The sequence below is a fragment of the Microcaecilia unicolor genome, chromosome 2, assembly GCF_901765095.1.
Source record: "Microcaecilia unicolor chromosome 2, aMicUni1.1, whole genome shotgun sequence".
NCBI lineage: Eukaryota > Metazoa > Chordata > Amphibia > Gymnophiona > Siphonopidae > Microcaecilia > Microcaecilia unicolor.
The window spans coordinates 344,016,438-344,035,012 of record NC_044032.1 but is presented as its reverse complement, the minus strand read 5'-3'; positions in this window follow the sequence as shown (position 1 = coordinate 344,035,012).

Below are 18,575 nucleotides of genomic sequence, written 5' to 3'. Positions count from 1 at the left end.
GTGCAGCCCCGGACATCTAAGGGCATCACAGACCTGTTACTGCTCGATCTCGTGAGGCTGAACACCACTTGTCCCTCTAAGAAGTTGGACACCAACTGCCAGGGGTCACATAACTAGTTATCATGGAGGAGTCTCATTCGTTATCGGAATTAACCAGACAAAATCGCTCCACCAACTAAGAATAGCCATGCACCACCACCCACAGAATAGAGAAAGAGCTATCGATCTGTCAATCCTTTCCATGTCCAGGCCAGGTGAGGTTTCCCGTGTTGAGTCAAATTAAGCCGCAGGCTCCACTCCTGGTGGTGCCCTTCCGTCAATTCCTTTAAGTTTCAGCTTTGCAACCATACTCCCCCCGGAACCCAGACTTTGGTTTCCCAGAAGCTGCTCAGCAGGTCATGGGAGTAACGCCACCGGATCGCTAGTCGGCGTTTACGGTCGGAACTATGACAGTATCTGATCATCTTCAAACCTCCGACTTTCGTTCTTGATTATTGAAAATGTTCTTGACAAATGCTTTCGCTTTGGTCCAAGAATTTCACCTCTAGCGACACAATACGAATGCCCCCGGCCATCCCTCTTAATCATGGCCCCAGTTCCAAAAACCAACAAAAATAGAACCAGAGTCCTATTCCATTATTCTTAGCTGAAGTATTTAGGCATCCGGCCTGCTTTGAACACTCTAATTATTTCAAAGTAAACGCTTCGGTCCCCCAGGACCAGGGCTTTTTTTGAGGGGGTACTCAGGGGTACTGAATACCGGCACCTTTTCCAGTGTCTGCTAAAATTGACCCATGGACCACAAGTTTTAATGAAAGAGCTCAGGCTGAAGACACCAATTCTGCCTTGTCATAGATTCTGTGACTGGTTGCAGGGGGCCTGGCTATTGTGGAGTGAGTCCCTCAGTGTTCACCCCACCCCTGAAGGGTGGCCTGGCATTTGAGTACCAGCACCTTTTTTGCTAGAAAAATTGCACTGCCCAGGACACTCAGTCAAGAGCATCGGGAGGCACCGAGAGGCAAGAGCTGGGACAGGCGGTAGCTCACCTCACGGCAGACCGCCAGCTCGATCCCAAGATCCAACTACAAGCTTTTTAACTGCAGCAACTTTAATATATGCTATTGGAGCTGGAGAACTCTTTTATTGATAAAAACTAAAAACAAAATACAAACATGAAATTTGAACCAACAATACCCACACCCCCCCCCCCCATAAGATTCACCCTTCATATATACAAAACCCCTCCCCCCTCTTGATAATGCAATAGACGAAACCCAACTAAATGTCATGACTATGGTCATGACTCCTCTTTTACTCACCTTATTTCCCGATGTTCAGCTTCCAACATGGCTCCTGTCTGTTCAGCTTCCAACATGGCTCCTGTCTGTCTTTCCTGTGTGCTCACTTCCTGTGTGTTCCAAGTCTCTCGTTGGTGTCAGTGGATTCCCTGTTCCTGTCCTGCAGTAGGTGACATCATCAGTGAGAGTCTTTATAAGAAAGTGGTGTACTTGCATTCAGGGCCTTTGCATTGCCAAGGGTCGTCAGGTTAGTTGGCGTGCTGTTGCAGTTTACCTAGCCTTGTTCTGTGGGCTCTTGCCCTTCTGCTTTGTCTTGCTCTTGTCTGTGAGTTTCCACTCCTTCTGTTTTGCCTTGTTCACTGTCTGTGTTCCTGTTTGTGGCTGCCTTGCAACCTTCAGTCTTGGTTCTTATGTCTGTGCCTACGTGTCCCTGTTTGTGGCGGCTTGTCAGCCTTCAGTCTTGGTTCTGTTCTGTTGCCTGTGTGTGGAGCTCTGGTCTGTCATTCTGAGTGTCTGCAGTAGCCAGCATTGTCCCTAATTAGCTCTCTGCTGTGCAGATGGTCTGCTCTTGTTCTACCCTGTCTGCTTTCAGCTTTCTTCCCTCTGTTTGGGACCCCTGCTTCTGCCCAGCTTGTGTGTATATCCTGAACCCTGCTTCTGCCCAGCTTGCAGGTATATCCTGAACCCCTGCTTCTGCCAAGCTTGTAGGTATATCCTAAACCCCTGCTTCTGCCAAGCTTGTATGTATATCCTAACTCCTGCTTCTGCTAAGCTTGTATGTATACCTGAACCCTGCTTCTGCCAAGCCTTTACGTACGCCCCGTCTGCCTATGAATCTTAATCCAATCCAGCTCCATCCTGTAAGTCCTGCAGGCCGCCCGCACCTAGGGGCTCAACCTCTGGGGAATGGCGGTCACAGCAGGTGAAATCCGGAGCTGCTCCAGTCCTGTTTGTCTCCTGTTATCCCAGTCTTGTGGTTCCAGCATTGTCTGCCTACAGCCGCAGTTCCAGTCCTGTCATTCTGGCCAAGACCATTCCAAGATTCCAGCTCCAGCCTTGCTTGTTTGCCCAGTCCCGGCTGGGGGTTTCTGCCTGCTGCTGCCGCTCCTCAACAGTAGCCTAAGGGCTCACATTCTAGTGACTGAATGTTTTGAACCTGAGATCGTGACACTAAAACAGCAAACTATATTGTGATTATGGTGATTTCAGCCTCACATGTTTCCACCACAAGGAGGCTAGACTTCTGCCCTTCTCTACCCACTCCCATTTTGCCGCCTCCTGTACAGCACGCACCACATCCCAGCTGACACTTTCCACCGTCCTGTATTCCTGGTGCAAGGAGACCCTAAAGCGCGCCATCCACAGGCAGTATCTTAGGATGACCGAGATCAGAAACCTTGTTACCGGATCCAACCGCTGCGAACTGCCTATTTTACCATAAACCCACTCTGCTTAGCTATATTGATGAAAGCTAGAGATGTTCAATAGAGAAGACACTCAGTCACCAACCTGCACCGAAAACGGGCAGTTCCGCAAAAAATACTCCATAGTTTCTTCTACACCAGCACATTCACCCCTCGGGCATCCTCTATCTTGCACATTACAGTATTTCAGATTGCCTCTCACATATGACTTGCCATGGAAGGATAGCCAGGCCATGTCTTTATATTTGTAATACTGACTCAGGCGCATCCCGCAGCGCTAGGGGGACTGAAAACACCTGTGAGCGCACGCTGTCCACCCAAACCTCCCTCTTCCCTTCCCTGATTTCTGCCACTGATACCTCCCATAACTGCACCAATTTCACCAGAGTCTTGTAATAGCCCCCCCCCCCCCCCCGGGCCCCTTTCCGTAAAGCCACTACCCTCCCCCCCTTGTCGCCATAAGTCCCAATACCTCTGCCACCATTGCAGGACACTCTGCGCCTACCCAGGGGGTTCCTGCCCCACCGCCCTGCCCAAATTAAATTGCAGAAATAATGAACTAAAGAACAAAACTGGGTTCAGCATACCAATCCCCCCCTTCCTTCCAGGGTAAATATGTGACATTCCTCTTAACTGGATTCATCCTATTTCCCCATAACAGCTGAAAAAACACGCTGTACAATACCGTGTAGCGACTTTCAGGAAGCAAACAGATATAACTAATAAACAAAAACAATAGGACTAAATGGACCTTAATCAACTGAACTCGATCACTCATTGGCATTCTCCACGCCTTCCACCTATCTACCTGTGCCTTAGCTTCCTGGAGACACCGATCCCAGTTAAACAAGGCATAATCTCCTAGATCAAAATAAATACCCAATACCTGAAGTTGCTCGACTGGTGCAGGAAATCCTCAACCTAACCCAAACTTCCGCCCCTCATCTCCGACCCACAAACTATTACATTTCTGAAAATTAACCCTTGATGCAGTAGCCTGCGAGTACACCTGAATCATCTCCTGCAGTCTCACCCCCTCCTGATGATCCGCTACTCAGACCGTTACATCATCCGCATATGCCACGACCCTCAACTGACTTCCCCAACCCACCTCCACCCCTCGAAATCCCTGAGCCCCCCCCCCCCGCTCCACCCTCCTTACAAAGGGGTCAATGGCAAATGCATACAACAGTGGACTGAGCGGACACCCCTGACACACCCCTGCCCCTACCCTAAACCCCTTCCCACCCATTAACCAATGGAAAACACCCTGCCTGATTATAAAGTAACTGAAGCTGCTCCACCCAACCCTTTGGAAACCCATAATGTGCCAAAACCCTCCGCAGAAATTCCCATTGCACCCAATCAAAAGCCTTGTCCTGATCCAGTGTTACTACTAGCCTGCCATTGTCACCCACCCTGCTGCACTCAAAACCCTCCTGTACCCAAGCTCCGCTTCTAATACCCCTCTACCCTGGACCCCGCATGCTTGCAAGGCTGCCAATAATTTCCCTGACACTTGCCGCATCCTCTGAAATATCATGCGTACAAAGATTTTCCTGTCCGTATTCAGCAGCGCGATTGGCCGCCAGTTAGACAACAGTGAAGGATCCTTCCCCTTACTTAACAGTACAAGAGCTGCTTCAGTCAAGGATCTCGGAAGAGAACCAGCCAAGCTGCCTCCCAGACTTTCAGCAAAATCGGGGCCAATTGTGACTTAAAGGTCAGATAAAATTCAGCCGGCAACCCATCCGGCCCTGGTGATGTTTTTTTGTGTAATGCCCCTATGGCTTCTTCTACCTTCTGCAATGTCCACGGGTGCAATAGGGTCTGGAGCTGGGGTCCCCAGTTCCCTATCCCTGGAGTCCCTTCTATATATTGTCCCATCAGGTCATTATCTAACTGCTGGGCTGAAAAAAATGTTGCGAAATGATCCTCCACTACCCTTAGAATCCCCTCTTTTGAGACCTGGACCATCCTCCATGAATCCCGTATACCCTCTAGCACCCTACGCTCCCTCCTCTTTCTGCAACAGGTAAAGGGATCCGGGCTAAACAGTCTGCCAAGATCCCTTTCATACACCAGGGAGGAGTATGTATTATACTGAACCTGTTCCAGAAGCCCTTGTAATTCCTGTATCTCTGCCTTATCCCCCCCCCCCCCCCCCGGAGAAATCAAGTTATCCCTTTTCTGCTTCAATGCCATTCCCAACTTCGTCTGTTCCCTACCCTCCCTTCTCGCCTGCTGTGTGAAAAAACCCCAAGTACGCCTTTTCACCATCTCCCACCACCTTCCTGCCGACGAAAAAACACCCTGCACCGTGGACTGATCCTCCAAAAAACCCAGATATTCCCTCTGCACCTGCACATTTTTTAACCATTTTAAGTTCAACCTCCAAAGACCCCTCCCTGGCCTATGGGCCGCCGAACCCCCCACCTGAAGGAGGACCATGCGATGATCCGAGAAGTCTACCTCCACTACCTTCGGCCCCCAAGGACAGACCCCTTTCCTAACCAAGAACCGATCAATTCGGCTCTTACATTGTCCTCTAGTGAACGTAAAACCTTCCACTTCCCCGAAATGTTCCACATGAACATCAATCAACCCTGCCTCCCGCATAATCCCTGCCAGGTGCACCCCATCATATCCCACCTGTGCTGACCTACCCCCACTATCCTTCTTCCTCAAGATGGTATTAAAATCCCCCCCTCAACCCCTCTGAAGGGACACCACCTTGTAGGGGTGGAGGGGCTTCCGTGTTTCAATGACTCAGAGGGCTATGCTGAAGGGTTACCCATATCAGACAGGCCTCTGAGGAGAAACCAGACAAAGAGTGTCCCAAACTGGAGGATCCAAGATGGCGTCAAGGGAGGACATACGTTAGTTGAGTTCCCATTTTACACCAGAGTACCTGAAGAATTAGGCGCGCTCCACAGAGAATGGGGAAGAGAAAAGGCAAAGCCGTGGTGTTGTCCTCCTCAAACACGGCTGGGGTTCCCACCACTTCTCAGCCTACTTTGGAGAGATTCGGGGTCATAACGTCGGGGATATTGGTTCCTGCTTTGGGGAACAGCAAGGCTTTATCACCGAATCTCAGTGGAGAGGGAGTAACTTTGAGTCCCCCTACTGGCACGACTCCTCCAAGACCCGGAAACAGTAACGCTTCGCTATGGAGGTCGACAGTAGAAACGCCCAAAGTGGGTTAGGATTTTCACGCGACCCGAGGAGGTCCTGGCACAGCATCGACTCCAGATAATAAACCAACTGGGGGATTGAAGAGTGAGCTCTTCCCCCCGAAGATATCTGGAGCAGTTTCTGTGGAGAAATTGGATCTGGTGAAGCCAATAATGTCACAATGGACGTACTATGGGAAGTGCTGCAGAGTGTGAATAACTCTTCTTCAGATGTTTAAAATTTTTCAGGAATAAACATGTGAGTTAAAGAATTTATATTAATAATTATCTAACAAAGTGGAAGTCCAAGATATAAAAATAGAGACTTTAACTATGGAAATGGTTTCGCTACAAAAATCAGTTAATTTGGTAATGAAGGACAGCCATGTTTCTTGTAAAAATTGGAATTTCTGGAGAACCAATTAAGGAAAAATAACTTGAGAATGATAAATTTTCCTATAACATCCTATATATCAGCTACTGAACTGTTGAAGAAATATTTCTCTGATATTTTGCAAATACCTTTTGATAGCCACCCTCTGGTGTCTAAAGTGATTTATATTTCTCTTAAAATTTTTAGAGAAAAGAGATGTGAACTTAATTGACATTTTGGAAAATTCAGAAATTACAGATAGAGTAATATTATTAGTGACTTTCGCCTTTGATTTAGATAGGAACAATGTTTTGAAATTGTATTTCCGACACATGGCTGATAGTTTTTTTGGTTCAAAGATGAATATATTTCCTGACATATCAAGGGAATCGCAGACTAGGAGGCGTGAATTCTTGGCTTTTAAGCCAGAAATCATTGCCCTAGGTGGGACCTTCCTATTGCGATTCCCTTGTAAGTGTTTTATTTCCTTATTACTTATTTGTTGAACCTAAGAAATTACAAGTACATAAGTAATGCCACACTGGGAAAAGACCAAGGGTCCATCGAGCCCAGCATCCTGTCCACGACAGCGGCCAATCCAGGCCAAGGGCACCTGGAAAGCTTCCCAAACGTACAAACACTCTATACATGTTATTCCTGGAATTGTGGATTTTTTCCAAGTCCATTTAGTAGCGGTTTATGGACTTGTCCTTTAGGAAACCGTCTAACCCCTTTTTAAACTCTGTCAAGCTAACTGCCTTCACCACGTTCTCCGGCAACGAATTCCAGAGTTTAATTACGCATTGGGTGAAGTCTTCTCCTCCTCGCCCCTCTCCCCCCCCCTCAACTAATTCCGCTCTATCACTCCGATCATGCACTTGGGCACATACAACCCTCTTGGCCTTCCTCTTGCCCCCCTTACCCACACAAACCCTTTCTCCCTCCCCTCCCCCTCCTCCTCCATCCCTCTCCACAACTTTCCTGAACCTGCCCTCCTTTCTTCCTACGCCCTTTACCCTCCCCCTGCTCCGCCTCATATTTCCGTTTACCCTCTACTACCCAACCCCCACCCCTTCCTCCATCTGCTTTCCCTCTGCCCCCTATCCTCCTCTTCCAAAACCTGATATCTATTCCCCAACCCCATCCCCTGTTCTGACTCCTGCCCATCTCCTACCCGTTTCCCCACCCCCTGTACCCTTCCCTTTCTCTGCAGAACTTGTACTCAGTCCCCCTCCTGTTCCTCCCCTGTCCCTCCCTCCTGCACCCCTCCAACCCCCCCTTCCACTCCCCACCCTCCTGTCTCCCCCTGCCCCCCCTTACCATTCAACCCCTGCCCTACCCCCTCCTCCTCTATGCCCCTTCTTCCTCCCAACGTCCCACTCGTTATGCGACGCCTGAGGGCAATCCCAAAAAGCATGTCCTAAGCTGGCACAGAGGTTACACCTGATAGAGGTACAGTCCTTGGTGGAATGTTGTTTATCCCCACATTTCCCACATTGCACTACTGGACAGGACATACTGAAATGTCTAAAGGATCCACACCTAAAACATTGCCGTGGCTGTCCCTTATAGAAGCAAAGTATCCGATCCCAGCCTATAAATGCCGCAGAGGGGATGTGCTGGACTACGTGACCTTCTTGTTTCAATTTTACCCACGCCCCTCATCCACCTGCCCAAACCCTACTTGGATCCAGCAACTTGGAAAGAGGGGACCTTAATTCTGCATATCGCTGCAGCCAATAAGCTAGATCTGCTCCTGATAGGGATACATTACGCACTAATAGGGTCACCTGCACCAGATCTGGTTTACTTATCGGGATAACTCGAAAATTTCTCCACTCCCCCTTTCCCCTTCATACCTCTCCCAAAAACCTCCATGCCTCTCTGGGTCATGAAACTCACATCGTATTCTGGGATGTTCACCGGATGGATACAGGCATAGAAGTCTTCCAGTATGAATCCCATCCCCATCACTTACTTCAACACTTGCTCCCTGGACGACATAGCCCCTTCCCCTATCCATTTAATTTGAACCACATTGAGCCTTCTAGGTACTTCCCCACTCCCTTTCCCCACTCTCCCTAAACCCCTGTCCGCTCCTTCATATATAAAAGATCCTACCCCCTCCTTCCTACCCCTCCCGAACTACTGCTGCAAAGGACATAGACCCTTGCCCCCATCGCCCCCCTCTCCCTACCTCTGAACTCGTTCCAACCCTTCCCTCCGTCTCCTTCCCCCCCTCCAGCTGCCCCTCAGCCTCCCCACCTACCCCCACAGCTCCCCTGCCCTCCCCTCCTTCTCCCCTCTCCCCACCACAAGCTGCATCCAGCACATCCATAACAACAGACCCCTTCACCTCCTGCTGTCCCCCCTCCCCTACCACCCCCTTCCTCCCTCAGCAAATCCTCAATCCCCCTCCCTCATTACCCCTGAGCAGACAGTACAGAAACGTTCAAACCAAGTCTTTCTCTGGGGCCGTCTTCCTTATGGCTGTCCTGCCCCCTCATTGCACTCCTGCCGATTTCGACCTCCTGGGGCGTCCCCGCTCGCCCGCGCACTATCTGTAACCTGTGTGGCTCGAGCCTTCTCCTTGACAAGCTGGCTCTTTGCCACTGTTTCCTACATCCAGCGTTTCAAAGGCTCCCGCACGAGAGAGTCTGCTGCAGGCAACAAGGGAATCCCTGCTCGCCCCGCCCCCCGCACCCCTCCTGACGTCAGACGCAAAGGGCGGGACCACCAGGACTCTGCTTTCCCGATTGGCTACGCATTCCTGTCCCTCCCCATCCCGAAGGCGGGTCCGATCCGCTGCTTGCTGCTCAGCTGATTGAGCTTCATTAACCAGAAAGTCCGTTGCTGCCATCACTGAATCAACAGCTTCCACCTGTGCCCGAACTGGAACCTGCTCCAAGCAGTGTGTTCCGCCGACCGTCTTCCGTGGCTGCTTTGTCTGTGGGTCCTCTACTGCACTTGCATCCTGCTGGTGACTTTTTATTTGTTGCGCTCCTCCACCATATTGGTCTGTCCCCTCCTTACTGGTTGCAATTGCCAGCACCTCCCGAGTAGAGAAACTAAACCCAGAGCCTTCTGCGCCTGTCTCCATAATCTGAAATGGTACAGGTAACTGTTGGTGAATGGCAACCCTCTTCCTCGTGCAATTGTTCCCAGTCTCGACCAGCACTCCCGGTTCCTGCCCAGCTTCTTCCGCTGCACCTCGTGGGGAAGCCTGCAAAGTAAGTGCCCCTGACTGGGACTGAAGTGCCAACTTTTTCATGTAGTGAAGAGTGTCTTGATTGCTGGTGCTGGCAAACGCCTCCTCCACTGATTGTCTGTGTTGAAACAAACCAGCTGGTCCCTTCACAGCCTGACTCTCTGTAGTGTGTGCTGTAAGAGGCCGTCCCACGGTATCCTGAGTCTTGTATGTAGATGACTTAGAAGCCATTCTGTCCCGATTCATATATATTTCCCTTAAGGGATTAGACTCCTCCTGTTTTAAATGAATCAAAGCTTTCTCCTACTGCTGGAACTGTTTCATCAAACGGGCTTCTTCTTTTTTGTACATCCTCTTGTGATCTGCTGGGGCCAACTTGATCATGGTCTTGGCCATTTTCAGTTTTTTCCTCAGTTCCTCAAGTTCTTTTTCTAACGCTCCTATTCTCCTCACCCTTTCCACCAAGCCCTTGGAAGGGTTTACCGGGTCCCAGTTCTTCATTGGACACTCCTCCTCTTCTTCCTCCTCCTCCAACCATCCATCCTCACTCTCACTTGGCTCTGGCCCAGGCAGTAACTCCTGGCTGACCGCCATATCCTCCTTCTGGTACATATCTTCTTCCCGTCTCTCCAGGTCCTGCACCAACGCCACCCCTTCTCATTGTACATCCCCCTGCCCCTCCAGACATCTGTATGGCAAGGAGGGGGAAACCTCATCTTCCTCGGTGGACCTACGAGTACTCCGGTCCAAGGGACTCCTCTCCCTCCTTCCCTGTGCAGGACCCGGCTGCGAGCTACTCCTTCTGGCCCTTGGGATTTTAGGCCCTGACCTCTCCATCGCCGGGGACTCTCTTGGGAATTTCTGCCCAGAGCCCCTTCTCATGGCTGAGGAAGGGGCCAGGCCCAGCTCCCTTCCCACCTGTAAGCTGCAGAGGCTCCGGCAGCACTCCTTTCTCTCTCACTGTCTGACTCCAACTGCTCTGGATAACTCTTTATTAAAAACTTGCAACAAAATACAAAACATCACATTTCCCACAATCCTTCTCCCTCCCACCGTTATACCCCTATCTAATACAGTAATTCGCTTCCCTCATGGTGGTCATAACCGCACCCCTTGCCACCTCCTTTCCCACACCCCTCTCCCTACCCTTAATCTCTCCCAATCAGCCACTTGATACACAGTTTTAATAACTTGCCATGCTACCTGCTCTGCCCCTTTCTCCTCCTGAAACAAATGATATTGGCATCTTGCCCCCCATAAACCCCCCAGCAAAATTATCCCAATGACATACCTCATCACCCTATCCCCTCTTCCCGTCCCCCTTCCACCCCATATGCCCAATCCATATAGTTCCATTTTTCTATGCCCTTCACCTCCAAAATCCTACCCACCACCTTCCCCACTTGCTGTGCAAACGGACACTCACGTAATAAGTGTACCTCCCTCTCCTCCTTTCCCACACATTCTGGTCTTGGACACTCCCTCTCATTCCTACTCCTCCATTTTACATTTGCCCGTACAAACATCTGTTGGTGAAAAGCCAGCCATGCAATGTCCTCCACTTTCCTTGGCACCCTCCCCGACGTCAAGTTTTTCAACCCTTGCTCCATTCTTTGTGATGTATAATCCTTCAATGTCAGTGTCCCTGGCCATACCTGTTCCCTCACCCTCTCCATCCACTCCCTTCTTTTCCCCTCTTATCTCCTGTCCCATCACCCTCCATTTCTTCACCACCTTTATTGCCCCTTGCTGATACTCCTGCACCATCTTCCCCCTCCTTTTCCTTTTCTCTCCCCTCCCCCTAATTTTCCCCACTTACCCACTGCTCCCAGAAACCCCCACCCCCTTCCCTCAAGCTCTCCACCCATCCACTCTTTTCCTCTTGCACCAGACCCCTCAAATTTGTTTGCAGAAACAGACTTGTGAACACCAGAATTGGGTTCACCATCCCCAAGCCCCCTTTAACCCACTCCCTACACACCACTTCTCTCTGCACCAGGTTCATCCTGTTCCCCCACAAAGCCCGAAAAAACACCCCAGATACCCTTGCCTGCATCTTTTCTAGCATCCAGCAGACCTGTGCAATCCACAGAAACAAGGGCACCAGGTATGTTTTTATCAGTCTCATTTTCTCCCGATATGTCACCCTCCATCCTTTCCACTTCTCTACTACCTCACTTGCCTTCGCCACCACTCTCTCCCAATTCCTCTCACCACACCCTGTTTCCCAAACACTACACCCAAAATTTTCACCTCCTCCTCTGCATCCGGCATCCCCTCCCTCCTCCCCTCCCCCCTTTCCCACCCTCTCCCCTCCCCGACCTGTACCGCATGACACTTTCCCCAATTTATTCTCGCCGCTGTAGCCCCCTCATACTGCTCTAACTCCTGTTCCACCCACCTCTCTTCCTCTCTCCCCTGAACCATCACAGTTAAATCATCAATATAGGCCACTACTCTCACCCGTTCTCCCCCGCTCCTAAACCCACCCCTGTAAACTCTGCCCCCCTCCTTCTCCTCCCCTATTCAACTTTCTCACTAAGGGATCAATTGCTACTACATATACCACTAGACTCAACGGGCACCCTTGCCTTATCCCTGTTCTAACCTCCACCCTTCCCCCTTTCCATCCATTTATGATCGGGAAGCACACTGCACCCTCATACAGTCGCCTCCCATGCCACCCATCTCCCTGGGGCCCCTCCTTCTGCATCACTGCCCACACATACTCCCTCTGTACCCTGTGGTACGCCGTGGCCTGGTCCAGCGCTATCACCTTTACAACCCCCTCCTTCCTGCATCTCCCTACCTCCACCACTTCCTTCACCATCAGTGCTGCCTCCACCACCCCCGTCCCCCCACCCCACCTTCTGTGCTTTACATAGCACCCTCCCCATAACCGCTGTCACCTTTGTTACCAGAACACTGGCCAAAATCTTCCTATCAACATTTAATAATGAAATAGGCCTCCAGTTCGCTAAATCTTCCCTATCATTTCCCTTACTAAGCAGGATTAAGCCCACTTCTGCCATCGACTGTGGCAATCCCCCCCCCCCCCCCACCTCCCCCTCCCTAAACACTTCTACCAACACCGGAAGCACCTCCCTCTCGAAAATCTGGTAAAATTCCACTATGATTCCATCTGGTCCTGGCGCCCTCTTCTTCCTCATTCCCCTCAAAGCTACCCTCACTTCCTCCTCTGTCAACTCCTCCTGATCCTCTTCCTCCCCCTTCCCTCCCTCCTCTGGTGTTCCCTGCACATATCCTTCCCATCTCTCCCTCTCCCTTCATTCCTCCTATCGAAATACTTCCGATAGAAACCTTCCACCACCCCCATGATCCCCTCCTTTGTCACCTCTCTTCCCCTTCCTCATTCTTTACTGCCCCCATCCATCTCCCTGCTTCTCTTAATCTGTAATTCTCAAAACACATTCGGAGAGAATAACACCCCACACTCCCTTTCATATTTAAATGATTCCCAACGATTCCCCTGCACCTTCTCAATCTGTTTGTCTAATTGCTCTACCTCCCCCTCTGCTCCCCCCTTCTCCACCAACCTATCCATCCTCCTCCTCAACACCAAGTCCAACTTCGTCCTTTCTCTCCTCTTCCATCCTTCCTTTGTACAAAACGTTTAATACGTTTCTTAATTTCCTCCCACCTCTCCGCCCACGACTCAAAACCCTCCCTTACAGTTAATCGATCCTCCCAGAACCTCCTAAAACCCTCTCTACCCTCCTCCTCTTCCATCCACTCTGTCTTCATCCTCCACATACCTCTTCCCCTCTCCCCCCCCCCCTTCTGTTCTCCCCACTTCTACCCATAATATGCAGTGGTCTGAAAAATCCACCTCCTTCTACCTCAATCTCCTACACCCCTCTCTATCCTTTACTATTATTCTGTCTTCTGCATTTTCCTCTTTTAAACGTATACTGTCCTCCCTCCCCTGCCGCCAAATCTTTTAAACCCGCTTCCGTAATCACTTTCTCCAGCAACAACCCATCATACCCCATGCTTCTCACCCTCGCCCCACTATCCTGTGCCCTTCCTATCATGTTAAAATCCCCCACACACACACACACAAACACTACCTGTCTATTTGTACATAAATACAGCTTTATTTGTTGTACCAACACCTTCCTCTCTCTTTTCTTTTGCGGCCCATACATATTAATTATCCTTGCTTTCCTCACACGAATCCTCCCATCCACCACCATCCCTCTCCCTCCCCTTAATTCCACCACCCTCTCTATCTCTACTTCCCGTGTCCTAAATAACACTGCCATCCCTCCATACTCTTCTCGAGCCAAGGCCCAAACCGAATGCCCCCATCTCCACTCCCTCTTTGCCCTATTCAAACCTTCCACTGTCTTCAACCCTGGTTTCTTGCAACAATATACAATCCACCTTTTCTGTCCCCAACTGCTCATATGCCAGCATCCTCGGCTTTCTGTCCTAATACTTGCTACATTTAAAGTAGCCACCGTCCAAGTTCCTTCTGCCATTGTCATTGTTTCCTCCTTTTCTGCCCTTCTTTCCCTCTCTCTTGCCCCTCTCTCTTTGCCACACATCCATCTGTCCACGTCCCCTCTTCCCCCTCCTTCCCCCTTCATCCCGCACCTCCCTTTCTCCATCCTTTCCCCCCTCCCCACAACTTCCTACCTCCACTTCCATCTCCCTCCAAAACCCTCTCCTCCCCACTCTCCCTCTGCCCCTTTACACCCTAACACCCCCTTTCCCCCTCCCTCTTCCCCCTGCTCCTCCCTCTCCTTCCCCCCCTTCCTACCTCCTCCCCCTGCTTCCGTGTTCCCTTCTCTTCCCTTCCTCTCCCTCCCTTCTTCCGCTTCCCTTTCACCCTTTCCCACCCCTCTTGTCTCCCCTGTACCCCCCCGGCACCCCTCCTCCTCCCTACCTCCCTTATCCCCTTCCTCCACTACCCTCGCCTCATCCCCTCCCTCCTTCCTTCCTTCCCCTCCCTCCCCGAGTCTCTTTCCTCCTCTTCTTCCCTTCCTCCCCCTTCCTCACCCCCTTGCTCCTCTTCCCCTCCTCCCACTTCCCCCTCCCTCCCGTCCTCCTCTCCCACCCTCCTATGGGCTGCCCTTGGACATCGGCTGAAAGGATGCCCCATCTCCCCGCATAAATTGCACCTAATATTGTTACATTGCCCCGTCTCGTGTCCCTTACTACCACACTTCATGCATTGTCGGACCGTACACATCATGGACAAGTGCCGAAAAGACCCACATCGGAAACATTAGTGTGGCTGGCCTTTATAAAAACATTGCACCCCATCCCTCCCAATATATACTGCCGCTGGTATGTGCCTTGGGACTTCCCCCTCCCGTTTTAACCTAACCGTTGCCCCTCCCCCCCATGCCCCTGCCCATACCCTGCTAGGATCCGAAAGTTTCCTCAATGGGCTGATTACCTCTGCGTATTTACCCAACCAGAACGTCAGATCTGCCACTGCCATAGATTCATTCCTCACCAGTACCATCACATTCACCACCTCCTGCCTGCTCACCGGAATAACCTTAAACCCATCCCACTCCTGGCTTCCCTTTCTTTCCTCATATCTTCTCCAGAATTCCTCCAGGCCCCCCACTGTGAGAAAACTCACATCGTATTCCACCCCATTTATGGGATGAATACACACATACAGATCTTCTGGTATGAATCCCAAATGAAAAACCCTTTTTAACACTTCCCCCCTTGATGGGGCACTCCCTCTGCCACCCACCACAATTGCACCACATTCCTTCTTTTGCCCATCTGTCCCCCCCCCCCCCCCCCACCTGCTTCCATCCTCTCCCTCCCACATCCCTTCACCACCTCTCCCTCTCTCCCCTCATGCTCCTCCCCCCCACCACTTGTGCAAACGTCCTATCTTCCCACCCCTACCCTCCCCCTGCTGCCACTCCCTTCACATCCCTTCCTCTTGCCCCTCCCCCAATCCTTCCCTCACCTGTTCCCCCTCCATCACCTTCTCTCCACCCTCCTCCCCCCTCCCTCAGTCCTTTGCACTCCCACAGTCTTTCTTACTCCACCGCTTCTCTTCCCCTACAGTTCCCCTGCACAGCCTCAGCATCCTGCACTGCTGTCCTTGGCATTCCACTGTTCCCCATCATGACATCATCACTCTGCATTCACCTTTGTCCTCCGCTCTTCCTCCTCACTCCAATGTCATCCTGCTCTGGTTGCCCGTGTAATTCGCCGTTCCCCTGCGCTCCCTCAGCACTCCACACAGTTTCACATCGTCCTTCGTGATTCCCCTTCTCTGCATCATCTCTCTGCGCCGCTGATGGTTGTATTCCACGATCTCCCTCCTCTATGTCATCATTTCGCGCCGCTCCCTTCTCCGACTCACTCGCCACACTTCGCCTCTCTGCCTCGCTCTCACTTTTTCTTCTTGATTGCTGCCCACACTTGATTCCATCAGACACAATTGAAAGTCCTGTGTCTCTCTGCTCCCTGCTCGTCATGCCTTCAATCTGTAACTCCTCCTCCTCCCGCTGTGACGCTTCCATTCCTGCTTTTACTGTCTGCTCTCCAGCTCCTTTTCTTGACACCGCCTCTCTCTGTGTTCTTTCATTCATTAACTGCAACTGCTGTTGCATTCTGTCAGGCTGCTCTCCCACCTCCCAGATCTCCACAACTGTTTGTCCTCCCAATTCAGGGGAGTACCATCTTTCACTGGTGTCTCCCTCCTGCTGACACTGTGCACCCAACATCAAAATGCTCACATTCGCTGCTATACTCTGAGTTACTGGGATTGACACTCTTTGCACATTGTCTTTTTGTCCATTCTGTGAGTGTCACCCGCCCTCCTGTGTTTGTATGCTACTCCACCTCTCCCGATTCTTTTAAAAGGTTGTTCCCCCTTTTCTTCAATGCTTCTATTTTTTCTTTTCTCCATTGCAGCTGTTTTTCTAGCAATGCTATCTCCCTCTGCTGTTTCTCCTTCTTTCTCTCGTTGCCTGCCAGCTTCACCATGACACTGGCTAGTTTAATTCTCTTCCTTAGAATTTCTTCCTCCTGTTCCAATTTCTTTATGCTCTTCAAATCCTGCAGCACTTCCTCAGCCGTAATCTCTCTCTCCTTGACCCAGTCTTCCCAGGCCCCCTCCTCCTCCTCTCCACTGCTCGCCTCATATAGGCCTCCAAACATGGCCTTTTCTGCTTCTCACTCAGCTTCCCCGGGTCTTCACCTGTAGTACTTTCCGCCCCAGGACTTTCTCCCCGGGATTCTCTCCCTTTTGAGTCTTCCACTCTTACTTGGGCCTCTTCACCCTTTCTATACTGGTTCCCCGGGTCTTCACCTTTCCCCCTTTTACCACTTCCAGTCCCAGGGCAAGGCCTTTCCCCACGGGAGTCACATAATCCAGGGACTTCCTGGCCCTTACCTTCTGCTGCTCCCTGGACCTCCTTTCACCAAACTCCATGCTGTTGGCCTCTCTCTCCTGGCCTTCTCCTGGTCTCCAGGCACCCTGCAAGGCTAGGGCCTTCTCCATTTCTTAGGCCTCCACAGGCCCACTAGGCCTCAAAGCCCGGACCTCAGGTCCTCACCAGTCCCAAAACCTGCTTTCTGCCTTGGGCTACAGGCACTCCTCCCAGTCCTCCAAACACAGCTCCTTCCACACCTCCTTCCTCTCCAACAATCTGGCTCCAACTGAGCTGAATAACTTCTTTATTAAAAACTTGCATCCAAATACAAAATACAAAATCCTACATATACATAAATCAATTCCCCCTTTCTCCCCTATCTAATACAGCATATCACCTGCCTGCCCCTCATGGTGGCCGTAATCTGACCCCTTGCCACCTCCTTTCCCACACTCCCCTTCTCACCTGCATCCTCTCCCATGCAGCCACCTGGTACACAGTTTTAATCATCTGCCAGGCCACCTGTTCAACTGCTTTGTCCACCTGAAATAAATGGTTTTGGCATCTTGCCCCCCATAAACCCCCCAACAAAATAATCCCAGTAACATATCTGGTCATCCTATCCCCTCTCCCCCCCCCCCCCCCCATATGCCCAATCTGCATAAGTCCAGTTCGCAATCCCTTTCACTCCCAAAGTCTTACCCACCACCTTCCTCACCTCCTTGGCAAATGGACATTCTTGCAATAAATGGACCGCCGTCTCCTCTTCCCCACCACACTCTGGCCTTGGACAAGCCCTCTCATCCCTGCTTCTCCATTTTATGTTTGCCCTAACGAACAATCTCTGATGAAAGGCCAGCCACGCCAGATCCTCTACCTTCCACGGGACTCTGCCCGATGTCAAGTTTCTCAAACCCTGTTGTATCCTCTTCATTGTACAGTCTGGGAGACTAAGCCTCCCTGGCCATATCTGCTCCCTTACCCTCTCTCTCCATCCATTCCCTTCTGTTCCCCTCTTTTATCTCCAGACCCGTGACTCCCCATTTCTTTACTACCCTTATCATTCCCTTCTGATACTCCTGACCCCCCCCCCCTCTTCCCCCATCTTCTCTTCTCCCCCGTCCCCCCACTCTCCCCCCTGACCCTCTGCTCCCAAAATCCCCCTCCCCCTTCCCTCAAACTCTCTGCCCACCCCCGCACTAAACCTCCCAAATTCGTCTGCAAAAACATGCTCCTAAAAAGCAAAAGTGGATTTATCATCCCCAAACCCCCTTCTGCCCATTCCCTGCATACCACCTCCCGCCGCATCGGATTCAATCTATTGCCCCATAAAGCCCTGAAAAACACCCCTGACACCTTCGCCTGTATCACCTCCGGCATCCAACATACTTGTGCCACCCACAGGAACAAAGGCACTAAGTATGTTTTAATCAATCGTACCCTTTCCCTGTAGGTAACTCTCCACCCCTTCCACTTCTCCGCTACCTCACTTGCCTTCTCCACCACCCTCTCCCAATTCCTTTCAGCATACCCTTGTTTCCCAAACACTACCCCCAGAATCTTTACCTCCTCTTCCGCCTGTGGTAGCCCCTCTCCCCCTCCCCCCCCGTCCCACCCTCTTTCCTCCCCTACCTGCACTGCATGACATTTCCCCCAATTTATTTTTGCCCCTGTCACTGTCACATACTTCTCGAGCTCCCTTTCCACCCACCGCTCT